Raw genomic sequence first — 14,655 nt, 5'->3', positions numbered from 1 at the left:
CAACGTTAGACTTTTTAAACATTTCACGCTAATTCTCCACACTTTTTATGGGAAACATATGTTTGGATAATCAACTTCATAACATTCCGTAAGCTTACATTAACACCTTGAAACAAAAGAACTCTGCTAACAAACCGGGCAACAAAAATTAATCAGCGACGAAAAGCATGACTTCAACGAATTAGTCATACTTCTGGAAAAATAATGTTGGTAGTTCCATGTCAATTCCGTACCAATGTCTTGACAATTATTAAATCTTGATTGTTCTAACATACATTCTCAGATAAAGTAGAAAGTTGCAACAACAGAAAATTGCGGCATCACAAAGGCATCAAATTTGTATCGGTAACAATCTTTATATTTAGAGATAAACCAAAATATCAGAAAACTCACAAACCGAAACTGATTTATTACCTTCCTCTCTCAGATGTTGTACTTTGGTACTTTATGGTTTGTTTATAACTGATCATAAGCAATGGGGGTTCTCTCTAGTTGCTCTAAAGAAAGTTTATTAGATGTATTAGGTGTCTCCTATTTACATAAATATATGTACGTGAAGTGGTGATTTCCGTAGGTGAAAATTGCTTTCCCCGATTCTCACACTTCCCTCGCTTCCCCCAGAAAATTAAGAGATTCTTTTTGTTGGGTGCTGATTAATACGTGAGTTTTCTCCAGGATTTGTGGATTCTTTTTTTCAAGTAGAACATTACCTGTTAATTCTTGAGTTAAGTGTGTGTTAACTGTATCATGCTTAGACAAGGTAGAAGTATATAACATTGTCAATAGAAGCCTCCCGTTGTTTCGTTGACGACAATAATGCCGAGTTGACGCGTTTGGGCGAATTTCTTCAACACTTTCTTAAATTCATTCTTCAAAGTTACTAAGATTCTGGCAATGCCGTTGATGCTGGAAGCTGGTGCTTGGACAAGAACTCTGTTTACTTGTTATAATATTGGTTTCTGGGACGTTAAATTGAATTTGTTTAAAGATGTTATCTTTTTGAACTTTTTAGTCCTTTCACATTAAACCGAGTGGTGATTTTTTCTTAACTTTCTGATGATATTGTTCCACTGATATTTTAGCAGTAATAAAATCATTCTTGCATTTATTTTTCTTTATGAAGGAACTAGCATGAAGTTTTAAATCTAATTCTGCATATTAACATAAGAAAAATTACCGATCGATATAGATATTCGTTTATGTATAAAGATAGAGAAACAAATTATAGAATGTTTATATACTTGTTATGTGCGATAAGTTGTAATAAATTTATTTTATGTACACAGTTACTCAAAAATTATATTATTTATTTCGTGCATTTCATACATACGATCGAATTTATTTTATATGCAGATCGGTCCCATTTCACTTTTGAATAGCGTTCCGCATCGAGTGTCTTATTTATATGCAAACTAACCGCCATATTTCGTTTGGCGTATCTCTATTTCACGAAATCACCTTGAATTTTTCCCTTCGTTCAAGTTGTTGGCGGTGGTAAATGATACGTGATTTGCTGAATTTCCTGAAGGAGGCATTCAGTTCACGATGGAAACACAAGAGGTTGAAATGAAATCAAGGAAAACATTTTTCTTACTCTATTTTTATTTCTTTAAATTAAACTCATTTAAAATTTAATCAAAACAAACTAAGTGTTATGTTACAGATTTAAAATACAATTAAAAAATTGATTTTATTTGTTTATTATTAAATAAGATCGTATAATAAATGACCAAATTATGTTAAACGATGGTAATTTACATAAAATAACGATGAACCTAAAATCAAGCAAATTTAGTCAATTTTCGTTATGGTTGGAGTTGTGCCATATCCGCTTAGAAGGTTATGATACCCAATAGAACCTTTTCCTGCGGTATGTTATTATCATTTTACAGTTATTCTATTCATGTATTCTGGTAATATCGTATCCATGTCATTTTACGATTGTACGTGGCTAATATCGTCGTCTACATCTTATCTCATACATAATCTTTATTGCTATTAAATTATTTATTAGTGGGATTACAATGATGAGGCATCGGTGATTGATGAGAAATCTAATTCATGTTTCTTTTATATTACAGCTTTATTGAGCTCGAAAAGATTGAGAAATATGATTTATTTATTTGCTAAACACGCTATATCTGATTTATATTTTTTTAAACAAAGCCCTACTTTTATTTGAGTCGACAGTTGATAAATAATTATTTTTTTACTGAAAATTTCAAAGGCGAAGCTTAAAAATAGGATAAAAAATTAAAATTTAAAAGCGTAACACCAAAAAAAACAACTCAATTATGAATGAGTTTCCACAAAGTGTGTTGCAAAAAGTGCTTTATAGAATACGAAATCAAAACACCTTTTGTTTTAATTATTTTATGTTTCCTCTTTTTAAACGAATTAGTAATTTACATGTTTGATTAACCTATTTGATGTAAGCTTGTTTTTTATTAAATACTTTTTAAAAATATTGTTGTAAGGACGAAGCTTGTTACTTATACTGTTTCCATTGAACTATTAGGTACATTTCCACTTGAATAAATAAAATGTATATTTTTTTACAAATGTAATTTATGCAAATGTTATTGTTGTACGGTGTTTATAATTGTATTATAATGATGAACTGATGTATGGATAAGTACATAATAACGGCATGTAATTAATGGAAATAGAGGTTTACGCGATAAGAAAAGAAAAATATCGACAAACAGCGGGAAAATCAATTACCCAGAAAGTTTTTATGCTCGATGCGGTAAAATACTCCTCATGAAAACGTTAATTCACCGCAATTAACCGTTCTTTATATCTTACCAGTGGTTATATTTTTTTTCTATAACGTGACTACATATTACATACAACAGTAAAAGCATACAGTTGGTGCATCGTAAACGCGTTAAACGAATCGTAAATTTAATTTAATAACCGACTATCCAACAATATAAGCAATAAAAGTTTTCTTTTTAATTGTCTAACTGATTTTGATATAAAACGGAAAGTTTCTTAACACACATTTAGTGAGGAATTCGAATTTTTCAACGCGTTGATTATGTTCTCAAGCCTTCAACCATGTAACAATTAAGTTGAGATTATTAACTTGATATCAAACCGATTGCGTCACCACTTGAGTGTTATCGTATTTATAAAGTTATCTTTATAAACTTGATTTCAAATGATGAAATAAGCATCTTACTGTTAATACAACACATATTACAAGCAAAAAATAGAATCAATAAGTTACAACATTAAAATATATGAAGGGAAACAATAACGTTTTTAAATTAAAATTGAACTAAATTTGAATACTTAACTTATTTGTTTTTGTAGTTTGCGTCGAACTTCTCTGAAATTCGGTTAGCAGGATTCGGAGTATTGATTAGATCGGATTGTTTCGATGTTCGCATCATCCGATTTAACTGATCGAATTTTGGAGTAACAGTTTCCGATAGGATTTTTTGAACCGGAAACTGTATTTTAATTTAGGTTATATCAACCGGCGAAAATTTGTTCCAAATATCAATTGACGTAAACTGTTTAGTAGTTCATAATTAACTGTTCCAGTTTCGGTTAACTCAATACGGTTCGAAACGCTATTGAAATGTACTATTTAGAGGGTCGAAAATCAATTGTCCTCTTAGTTGAAAATGGGGTGAAATGCACTGATAATTTTCAAAATTTGAATTGAATCGGAATCTCTATTTAATCGATATGTTGTGCAGAGTTGTGTAAACAGAAAATATACCTATTTCTCGTATTGACATTTTTGGAAGGTATATTTGATTAGAGGTACATTTAAATATCTATATTTCTTCTCCTGCCTCTTGGTTCCTTCTTTCTCATGTGATACCACTAATCACGTTATAATGATGTCCTGAAATCGTGCTTTCATTTGCAAAAAGAGCAAGAGTTTTATTTCATTAGATGCTCTCTAAAGAGAAAGTGCGTCACAACATCAAAGTATAGATATTGTCTTATGTTTGCGTGTTAAATTGGAAATGACCACCAGTTCGACATCTTTTCTTCATGAGACTTGCCAGGCTTGGAAACAGACAACAATTTTTAACCAAATTTTCTATACTGACAAAAATAATAAGAACCATGCAGGGATAATAGATCATTATTGTTATCTCTAGTAATACTTGATCTCCAGTAACAAAGTATACATTAAACTCAAGAATTTTCTTATTACAGTTCATTACAGTAATTGTGTATTATCATTTACCTGTTGCTTTTTTTTCTGGCCTCATCGAACCACTCTTCTAGGTCTCGAAGGTAAGAAATTCATTTCACTAAGGCTTGCTCTGTGTTCTCTGTATTGCTGCTATGATAAGCTGATAATAAAGTCCCAACCGTTGTTACTAAACAGAAACTTTATGTGTTTAAGACATGTCGCAATGCTTCTTAGACTGTACAAAATGCATTATAACATGTAATGATCATATTTTGAAATGGAACGAAAAAATATTTCAATAATATAACATACTAATAAGAACACTTGCGATATGCAGAATACAAAATGGCAGTCCGACAGACCAAAGAGTTAAAAGACGTCAAGAAGCTGCTTAAAACTGCCATCAATAAAATCAAGAAGAAGAAATGGACTGAAATGAGACATGACATCAACCGTCACCATTGGGACCTTGGTTACAATGTCATTATGGAAGGACACAAATATCCAAACCTGTGTATTTTCGGCATGATATCTTCGCTGGACTACGAGCCTTGACAACAGATTAAATATTCATAAGTTGGAGTTTATCCATAAAAAATCCTACCCTTTAAACTCTTCTCAATACAGATACTGCGTACGCTTAACACCGCTAAGAAACTTTTTGAGAAATTGCCACGATGCACACTGGACGAAAATAGCATTCAGGCTGCGGAATGTTGATCTAAGGAAATGTTGGACAAGCAATATGTGTTAAGCCGCAGATGTTCGATTACAGACGTTGTTAGAAGAGATTGTTGGATTGGTTATCGTAGATATAAGGTGCAGATTTGCACTTCAGACAGCCTACTATGGATAATTAGCATCTATTTTACAAATAAGCTTACGACTAGTCATTAAGATGACATGTTGAATGTATTTCTCTAGAATATTTTCTATAATAGGATACTCCGTTTGGGAATCTTCAATAAATCCCGTTACAGTAATTATGGAGACTCAAATAAAAATTGATATGGTAATGAGAATCTTTGGCAGCAGAATAGAAATGCGGCTGCTCACCAGATGCCAAATAGAAACATAAATTGCCAGCAGGAAACAATCAAAATACATGAGAGCAACGCTGGATATGTTAAAGCAAGCATGGTTACGAGTATATAGAGTAGCATCATGGTAAACATAGGGGCTATCCCAGAGCTTAACTATATGGCTAATTCGATAGTGTCGTTCATCTTTACGGCGTGGCCGCTGGAAAAGATACAGAAAAGCTGTGCATATAGAGCTATGCCTCAACTGGCTATGTGTGATATATTGTCAATTGACCTTGAAGATAGAAAACAAATATTGTATGTATGCAGTATCTTCCTGAATCGATATTCCAGATTTATTTTCTACTGTAGATCTTACGAAGTACTGAAACATAGTCCAATATTATTCCACATTAACGGTCACCATTATCAAGTCCAAAGAAAAATGGCCTTATTAGCGCCATATATTAAGCGACGAATCATTAATTTCGAAAACGTAACTTTAACGTTAAAATATTGACGACATGTTCGATGCTTTCTAACGATTGAATGTTGACTATCAATACAAAACCGAACGTTTTTGGTCAGCTACAAAGTACTAATCTTCCGTACAAAATCTTCCAAACTATTAAAAAAGAGCTCCAACCAGAGCTCCAGAATATGTACGACACATTATCAATGGAGAATATCCAACGAAATAAGATTTTTTTTCCAAACACAACCAATAAATTGCATATGTGATGCAGATGAAGAGCTAACAGAAGAAATACAGGAATTTGAGTGTTTATTATTGTTTATTTTTGGGCGGAAACGCAGTTACTATTGCCAAAAAAAGGTTTACAGCATGATAGGGATATTGTAAGTAAAGGTGAAAAATTGAAAATGTGGTCTAATTTTGTATCGATCTTTAGTTGATACCGTATAACCTCACTACAGGACGGCTGTCTGTCATTTCTTTTGCTATTTGTAAATTGACAAAACCATCTTTCTTCACATGGACTGAAGATAAAGTTTCACGCGGATCAACGCACGTCACTTCTGCCTTTAAAACTAAGGTTACAGACGTAATCCAAGTAAAGACTTCTCTATTTTGATATCTTCGTTGGCAAATACATCAACAGACGTATATTCAAACGTTATAAACCCATATCTGTTTAATGTTGCAAAAATTGAAAGAAATGCTTTTTTTAACGCAAAACAATCATCTTAGTTAAATCATTTGCGACTATAAAACTGAAAAGCTGTAACCTATAAAATGAAACTCTATTCAAGTTATCAAACAAAGTTTATAATATTCTAGTTATTATTTCAGGTTATAAGTTCAAAATAAAATTTTTATTATTAATTAAATTAATAGATATCAGATATACAAACAGACATTTTCAAGCAAATGTTCCTAGAAATACGTAACATACTATATACAAATAACGATTTGATGAAAATCTCGACTTCAAACTCAATCCTTTTAAATCAAAGGAGTTGAATGGGATCATTTACGTGCAATAGTGAATATCCAATCCCTTGGACTGGATTTCCAAACTAGAAACTAAATTAGAAAGTAGTATCATGTAATATAAAAGAAAATAAAGTAAATCAAACATTTTCAAACTTCAATTAAACGGAGTAGTTAGAGAATTGTGTCAACGAAGTAAATTAACAAAGTAAAAACAGCCAAGCTGAACCCTACTAAATTTAGTTATTAACATCTTTTTCCCTTCAAACGCAATTTAATTTTGTAAAAATTCAGTATCGCAAAAGCCTCTTTCATTAATTAATTCGTTAGTACTCGATAGGTGGTCGTTTTTCATCATGTTAGATGTAATTAATTTTGATGGTTCTTTCAAGTATCTAATTTTACAAAAACTGACTCAAATCAATATCTCAATCGTGTTTGATGATTTTTGTAAATGTATCAATATCATCAATACATATTAATGAAGATGATAATATAATTTTATTAACTGGAAAAAGCACCTATATCCAAATTTGGGACATTTGTAAATAGCATAAAATATGAGATTTAACTTTATATACAGTTAATAATAATATCTTATGTATCAAACGGCTGTAAAAATTTCTTGTTTGAGATTTATGTGCAACTCAAGTAACAGAACTGAAAAGTTGGAAAAAACTTTTTAATTAATAATGGCGCGGAGCCGCTGTGAAGCCTTTTCGTGAAGGAACCTTTTTTTGAGGGCAATGCAGGGTTAACATTGCCATCCGTAACCAGAAACACTTTTGAAGTGGCATGTATTGTGTCTTAAACTCCATACTGATCGGCTCTCCAGTAAGTATTGCTGCGGAATCACCAGAAACTTTTTCCATCCGTGACGAGTCGCCGATGGAGACCGCTGTTGCCAACGACTTATTTCTGTAATATGTGGTATTCAGACGATCCATCTCTTTTTTCATGAACACCCACGTACGAATAAGGTTTTGAGCATGCTAATTTTCTCATTGGGCTCACTAAGAGTAAATTGTGGTGGTTCATTCAGAAATGCACGTAACTGGTTTTCAGGTTTTTTTTTGTTCACTTGTCAGGATAAATTGCAAGAGCCAAATTTCGAGATAAACTAATGTGATTTTTAGTGGACTTCATGGTAAAACATTCTGTTATATCAATCTTGGGTATGTTGTCCGACTTTCTGTAGTGCGGTGCCAGTGGAGACTGTCGTCAACGATATATATCTGCAAAATCTTTTTCACGAATGTCAACAGTGATCGAACAGTGAATAAGGTTTTGCGCATGCTAAATTCTCATTGGATTCGCTTAGATTTACTCAGCTAATTGCTGTAGCGCGATCAGAAATACACGTACCTGGTTTTCAGGATTTTGTTACCTCTATAACAGTCGTTTGAGGTGTGGTGGGAAATGATCAACTCCTCTTCTATCTCCTTCAAGGTTGATGGTGGTGGAAGGCTGTAGATGGAGTAATTGCCATTCTTCATATGGGGCGTATATTGTCATCTTCGAGATATACATGCGATTTTCAGCAGTTAAGCTGGTGGAACATCTTGTGAGATCAGATTCTCCCTCTTATACTCTCCCAGAACTTCATTAGCTTGTACTCTTGTTCTACATTTTCCATCGGATTCAGTGAATATATATTCCAGTCTCCTCTAATAGAGATCTGTAATACTTTCGTGCTGGAATAAATAAATTTTATATCACCGTCATTTTTATGTCTGTCTTGTTGCGCCTCTGAAATTCTTTTGCAGTCAATTACATACTTCCAGGATCCGTTATTATTTTCTGTGTCTTCTGTGTACCTTCCCACTGCTGTATTATTAATTGTCGCAATTAAGTTCCCCATCGCTACGATGTCACTGTTACTAATAGTGTTGGTAAAATCGTCATAAAATTGATCTTTTGCTGTGTTTGGTGTATCTATTGGGGCATATTCTACATTGATAGTCAAGTTGTATTCATACATTTTTAATTAAGAAGATTATTCCATCCGTGAGATTGGCAATCCTTTATAAATGTCCTGTTTTGAATTAATATCAGCACCCCTGAACAAACTCTTCCAGTTTATTTGATGTTCTGCGTATGTTCTATGTAGCATATTTGTTCTCCATTTCCTTACCAAACGTTGTCTCCTATAATTCTCATCCAAATTGCGAGACTGAATCTTAGCTTTTTTAGCAATTGACTTATATTGTATTATATTATATTGAGTATCTAGCACAACATCCGAACCTCCTTTCGGAAGACCAAGACTTTGATCATGTATGCAAGAGTCCAGCGACTTTTTTTCAATGACGTGATAGTAAGATTTGTTGACAGATCTAATTCTATTGCAAGAACTGACTCACGTTATTATCAGAAGACGTTCCTTAGGATTTTATTGCTGCCTAGGTATTAGCATCAATACATACAGCCCCTGAGACTTATTACCAACCTTCGATATTTGACCTCCTGTAATTGTATAAGTTAACAACAACGAGTTGATCGAGATCTACCACTTAAAAGAATGAAACCAATTATAAAAAGTTTGATGATGTCCTAAACTAAACTTAATTTAATAACGTTGTTACTATGCTGTTATTGACCTCTTGGTGTATTTATATAGTAACTGATAATTTTTATTATAAACACAATTATGTCGCTATTAGATATTAATCACGTATCATCATTAAATTGTAACTTTATATGGAGCAGGTTCCATATGTGTTTAGATTCTATATCTCGTTGACGATTGACCCCAAAACTTGATTTAAATATATTATCCATACATACAGGTGGATAATGCTTAAAATAGTCGGAATGGATTTAGGAACCCTAAACGAACAATATCTAGATGTCGAATTTTTGTTCGGTTACATTGCTTTCATGTCTGTAATAAAGATTATTCTGGTGTTTTCTATAATTTATGCAATTTACTTAAAAGATACGAAATGGTTAAATGTTAAATGAAATTATAACGATATGTGGCTTTATAATCAGTGTAAAATTACTTTAAAAATTTTTGTTAACTCACAACCAAAACCATATAAACTTGTGTTATTTAAAAAACTATGATGTAAATAAACTTTATCAACTTTGACATTAAAATAAATTTACATTTCACAGAAAGAACAAACAATTCAATCAAATACAAACTCGGTTTGTTGAACAACGTGAAAAAGAGCTTTTTCCCTCTTCCCGTATTTCACACTTTCGTATACACGACCGTTCACTCATTTTATACCATGTGCGGAAAAATATAAAACGTGGGTCACTAACAGATTTTCTCTCGCCTCCTTTTTTCTTTTCTCGTTAGCGCCTGGATTTATATCCACGAGTTTTTTCCTTCCCCCGGAACGAGATCCCCATCTTAATTTGATGAAACTCTAGTGAAAAAAAGTCATTACGGTTTCCATCCGTATCGTTCTCGGTGCGTGTAAATACCGTTCCAACGATGAACAATACGAATGAGGACAAAAGACTTAATTAAAACGTGGACGAGGGAGCCTCACGTTGTTTTGTGACACTTCAGGTTTACGAATTCCGTTTCGAACAGTCGTTCGTCAGTTTTATTCGTTAGTGGTTCGATGAAAAAAGTCACAAACTGAAAGCAAAATCGAAGAAATAACGTTGTATTCAACAAATTTCATATTTCTCACTAACTTTTTAGGTTACAAGAATATTTTCCTTTGAAAATCAAATTAATAAAGTTTTTTATAACCCGCCAGTTGGCCAAATCTGAATGTAAAACGTATGATTGCGAATGATTTTGGTATTATACAGTATCAGAATGGATTTCACGGAAATGTTTAAATTGGTCCAAATGAAATTCAAGTTCGTTTCTGACACTCGAATTAAATATCAACGAACGAATTCACGTCCACGGTCCATTCTCGACGTCGAAGGTTTCAAAGTGAATATTTGGATTGCGGATTTAGATTTGGACTCGGTATTTGTTCGCTCCAGTCCGAAATTGCTGACTTTAATCAGATTGGAAATAGGAGGAAGCGTTTCGTATCCCCGGCTTCTTCAACTCCCTCCGGATATAGAAACTTGTAAATGTGTTAAAGTTTAATTTCAATTTATACGAGTTTTGTGGACAATGTTTGTTTGAGTTAACAAACGAAAATTAAATCTATGTTACAAAACAAAATGATTATTTCAAATAAATACCGCAATAAAGTGATTGCGGTATTGTAGACTATAAATAAATGATATCGTTAAAAAGATCGTAAAAATAATTTAGTGTGAGTGATTAGTAGTCACAATAAACCATTTACTACAGTTGAAAATGAAATTACACATTAGGTTAATTGATTGAATAAATTAAGCGGGTTCACCCTATAAATTAAAACAACTAACTAGTAAAGCTATTTATTTCGCTTGACTTAATAACTAAATTTGATTGGTATGAAATAGATGTGCACGAGTTACGTTTGGATAAATTTTAATCAACAATGTCGTTCCGCCATCTATATACCAAAGAATAAACTTTGCATTTAACCTTTCAGTATACGCGCGCGGATTATAGTGGACTCTATAAGTACCTGCAATTTAAATTTCTAACTTCGCAATAAACCCATCGTTTGTTGGGTAACTGTTTCAAATAACAATATTTAAATAAATACAAACATTGAATATTATTGACAGACAATAATAACAATTCTAATAAATATTAATATTTGTGAAATGTTGTATATACGAAACAGGTAAAGAAAAGCTTTACCTTTAAGCTGTTTAGTCTTGCGTCTGAAGATGTACGGTTGAACCCAAAACTTTCTAGGTAATGTTAGTTCTAGTTTTGGTTGTTATTCTGCGCTAGGTTGTTGTATATTTTTATTGAACTAATACTAGAATTTACACTAAACCTAGAACTAGAAACATTCAAGTTTAGCCGCACGGTCATGCGTCTTTAAGACTGCTAAACCCGAATGTTTCTAGTTCTAGATCTTTTTTGTCAGCCTGGAACCACCCGTCCGTCAATCGGTTACTTTGGAATATCTTGCTTTTCAGCCGTGGCATTCCTTTTTGGGTAAGTGTTTACATGAAACAATCAATTATCGCTGGGAAGGGGCTTTTACATCCACAGGAGCACCCCACAACCTGTACTCCTCTTAGTCTCGAGGTGTCGCCACGCCTCAGTTGAGTATTTTATAACACAACATAAGATACTAACTATTTTTGGATTTCACGTTTTAACATAGAGAACTTACACCCATGACAGATGGCCTGCAGGGTGCAACCCCCTCCCTCAACTTCATCTTCTTGGACCACTGTTGGTCTGGAGTAATGATGACTTTTTGCGAGTTCTTAAGGGTTTGCAGGATCTCTAAGGATGTCCCAATAGTCGATTTTCCCTGACGAAATCCGCAGTGCTTGTCAGCTAACCCGCCCGCGGCTTGGATGTTTTCTTGCAATCTGGCCCGAAACATTTTCTCGAACAATTTCCCTGCAATGTCTAGCATACAGAGTGTACTCCACGTGTTTACTGCGACGGGCAATTCATCTTCTGTGAAAAGGGGGACGTCAGACACAAACACACAAAATGCTGCTCATAATTCGCCTTTCGGGGCAACTTGGGAATTAAGCGTCAACTAAAGCTGTCATGCCGTCAGCGTCGAGTATAGCAGGTGGAGATGTTCGACCCAGCTTTTTCATAACGATCCTGTAGCCCAGACCTCAAGGATCGCATTTAATGTCGTTTCCCAATTCTCCTCATTTCTTCCGTTTGCTCTGATAGACGGCCATTTTAAGAGACTTCTCTGTGTTCTTTAGATCGACCTTCGCGATTTCTGTCGTAAAGCAGCATACCGCTAGTTTTGTAGTTCTAAACGGCCTTTTCTTTGGCATTGAGGCATCGCAGGCTTTGTGAATCAGATCTATAGTCCTCGTCGTGATCGCCACTGCAGAGTAATTCAGCTCAGATACAGAGCCGGCTCCTGCATTCAGATTTGCAGGATTTCATTGTTCGCTGACTACTTCTATCGACTATATTAAAATGCAGGTACTGGTGGTCACTGCCGGTATCACTTCCATCATACTCCAGTTTCGAATATGCCCTCTCATGCTTCTTGAAGTAAAAGATAGGTTGGGTATCGTTTCCCCGAACCGCACCCTCCGGAACGTGGATATTTCACCGGTATTAATACAACTCTAGCTGCAATGTCAAGGATTCGTCGGCCTAGAGAATCCTGGAATTCTCCCTCCCACTCAATTGCTTTTGCGTTTAAATCCCCAGCCATGATGATTTTTCCGCTGAGCTATCTGATGGTGTCTTCCAAGGCGTTTAGCTTTTATTGGAACTTTGCAATTTCGTGTCAAATAACAGCTGATCACCATCATCTGTTCGATTTAAACCCAGATGAAACCTTCTGAGCCAATCTTTATCCCACTGGCTAAAGAATACCTAACTACTACTTACCGAGGGTGTCTGGGAGCCATCCATGATCCTCTCTGTCCCTGTACTGCTCGTTGATTATAAGCAGGTCGAGAGGTCGACTCTCTTTTCTTGCTGGACCTGCGAGAGTAAGTCGTCCGCTATTCTGCTGCGATGTAGATTTACTTGGATTATGCTGAGTTCTGTGCAAGATACGTTTTAGTCTTTTTTAGTCTTTGTTTTAGCCTGTAAGGCGGCTTTGAAGTTTTTGCAGGCGCCAACCCCGGGACGTGTTTCACGAATGCGACATTTTCAGGACACAGATAACATCTAGGCTTAGTTTTACAGTGATTGCCCGCAGTTGAGACACAGCCATACCCATACCCAAAACACCTATAACTGCGCTTAAGCACCAGCCTCGTTTTGATGAGGTTCATGAGGTTTTCATAAGTAAAGTATTTGAAAATGGAGTATATCCATCTTATTTTAAGCAATCAGTAGTGATTCCAGTACAATCAAGGGAATACAACATCGCTTCAAAACTATAGACCTATATCCTTAGTAACGACATTAAACAAGATATGCGAAAAAGCTTTATCCAACAGAATCCAAAACTAATTTGGATTTATTTTGGAACAATTTGGATTTATAACGGGTGTATCAACTACCGATGCCATCACAAACCTGACAAAACGTTTATTGTCTCTATTTGGAAAGGGGACTCCAACATTAGCATTATTCTTGGATTTAGCAAAGGCATTTGACTCACTAAACCATGAGCGATTGTTGAATGCTCTTGGTGCCATACGAATAAGGGGCATAGCCAACACTCTATTTTGCAGTTATTTAACGGATCATCGGGTTAAAAATGGCGTGCCTCAGGGAAAACTTTTGAGACCCTTGTTATTTAACATTTATATGAATAGCTTGTTAATTTCTGACGTTGCGGGATATGACATGCTTTACTGATGATACAAAACATTTTTAATGCCATTCTCGACCTATGGTAATCAGCTACCAGTTTACGATGAATTGTCTGTTAACTTGACAATAAATAATCTATGCATCAAATCCATACATAGGTGTCGTTATGTCGGAGTGGTAATTGAATGTCACTTGAGGTGGAACAGGCACGTTGAAAGTATATCAAGAACATTGAGTACTTTACTGTGTAAATTCAAATATTCAATCCTTATCACTTAAAGACATTGTATAAATTTGAGGTAATAAAGTTGAGGCTATGGAATTTTGGCATGGGGTGGTCTATACGATACTCACTTAAAACCATTGGAGATTCTACAGCATAGGATTACTGAAAAGATATTAGGAGAGGAGAACTTGTACCCATCAGCACACTATGTTTGGAGTTTTGGATGTCCAGAAGTTATTTATATTCGAGGTTATACCTTATCCATGCAAAAATAGACATCTGCTAAGGAATGTGAACCATCACTACAATACCCGGTATAAAAAAGAGTCACACGTGCTTCAACCTAAGTTTGCTAAGAAAATATGTGAACAATGCTACTTGGTTTTATTGTACAAAATTTTTGACACTTTTGCCTGAAATGAAGAAAATATATGTATTGCATTTGCACTTAGTTACATTTCTGAAAGGAACGCTCAAGTCATTCTTGCTGCGATG

Source organism: Onthophagus taurus, chromosome 1 (genome assembly GCF_036711975.1).
Source record: "Onthophagus taurus isolate NC chromosome 1, IU_Otau_3.0, whole genome shotgun sequence".
Lineage (NCBI taxonomy): Eukaryota > Metazoa > Arthropoda > Insecta > Coleoptera > Scarabaeidae > Onthophagus > Onthophagus taurus.
This window is presented reverse-complemented; position numbering follows the sequence as displayed.